The following is a 1,690-nucleotide window of genomic DNA, read 5'->3' on the forward strand; positions in this document are numbered from 1 at the left end:
TATTAAATTAAACATTAAAGAAATAAATAATGTATAAGTTTTAATTGTGCCTCTTTCGGAGTAGTGTGAAGAAATCTCATGCCGTCCTGCTCCATCCTGTCCAGGATGTGAATCATCCCTGTCCAGTATATCCACACCGTACACCCTCCCTACCCATTACCCAGTAGTTGTCGCAGTTACCAGATGGACTCTCAGGGTATTGCAGTTCTTGTGTTCATGTAACCTTTATTTTACATAATGATAGCCCCAAAGTTCAAGGATAGTAATGCTGGCAATTTGGATATGCCAGAGAGAAGCTGTAAAGTGCTTCTTTTAAGTGAAAAGGTGAAAGTTCTGGGGTGTCAAATTACCTTATTTGAAGGAATGGTACAAACAAAAGGATGTAACTAGGTGATTTGGTACAACTTATAGAAAGGTAAAGGGAACCCCAACATGCATGTATTGCTTTGGTGACCAGGGAAATCACCCCCATGGCTATTGGTAGCCAGCCAAAGGCTTAACTCTCATTGTCTAGCAGGGTGTACTTGTCAAAGAGATACACTGCCATGACAGATTTGGGGGCCCCCACCTTGCACAAGTGGGTAACACGATCACCCAATTTTTTGATGGATTTCACTTGCTCATTCGGTAATGAGTCTCAATGAAGTCACACAAATGGGTGTCATTTTTGTCAGGGGCCAGTTTGTGCAAATCCAGTAGTGACTGATTCACACTTTTTTCCAAGTGCAATGCACACTCCATTGCATTCAGCACATTCTCACACTTGTCACTGTCAGGTTTCTTGATATCCTGAAGGAAGAGTCCACCACCAGGCTGGTTCTGCAGCTTCATCAGTTTCTCAGCATGCTCCCGCTCCTCATGAGATTGGTGAAGAAAATATTTGATAAAGTTCTTCAAAGCCACATCATTTTGGTCCAAGTAGTAAGACATGGACAGGTGGATGGATTTGATGGTTGATGGCAGCATCCGAGTCCTGGTGGCAGTTCTGGCGCACCTGCGAGGAGGACGTGGTCATAGTAGTGGGTGGCTAGAGAGGTGGTGGTGGCTGCGTGGCATTAGAGAGGTGGCAGGGACCTTGAGGCGGTCTGATGGTTCTGTGAAGAGGTGGCAGAGGGCTGGATCTGAGCGGCCTGCCTGGATAGGGGCTGAGCACCGGGTTTCGCCTGAGCCCCGTTGAAGCAAGAAACCCTGGCAACTCTGGGCAGACTGAAAAGGTGAAAATTCGTGACTTAATAAATAAATAAAAATGTATGCTGAGATTACTAAGATCTATGGTGAGGATGAATCTTGTGTCCATGAAATTTTGTAGAAGGAAAAACAAATCTGTGCTAGCTTTGTTATTGCACCTCAAACTGCAGACGTTATGGCCACAGTACTTGACAAGTGCTTATTAGTCAAGATGAAAATGGCATTAAACTTGTGGGTGGAAGACATGAACAGATAATATTTTCCGATTGATGGCAACATGTTGTGCCAGGAAGCATTGAGCCTGTATGAAAAAGGATCCCTTGAAATGAGTAAAACCAAGCCATTTACTACAAGTTAGAGATGGTTACACAGAGTCAGGAATGGTTTTAAAGTAAAAAACACAAAAATTACTGGAGAGAGAGAAACTATATTCATGTAACTTTTATTACATGATATTGTTATAATTGTCCTATTTTATTATTACTGTTGTTAATCTCTTACT

The 1,690-nt window shown here is 42.6% G+C and overlaps 1 pseudogene across 1 annotated transcript; it reads right to left on the reverse strand.

The window, feature by feature from the left end:
• Nucleotides 1-496: 496 nt before the first annotated feature.
• On the reverse strand, nucleotides 497-1,015 carry LOC308494528 (ferritin heavy chain-like; annotated as a pseudogene). The gene has a single exon. The product of its transcript is annotated as a ferritin heavy chain-like (transcript).
• Nucleotides 1,016-1,690: the final 675 nt, after the last annotated feature.

This window comes from Rhinolophus hipposideros (assembly GCF_964194185.1).
Source record: "Rhinolophus hipposideros genome assembly, chromosome: X".
Lineage (NCBI taxonomy): Eukaryota > Metazoa > Chordata > Mammalia > Chiroptera > Rhinolophidae > Rhinolophus > Rhinolophus hipposideros.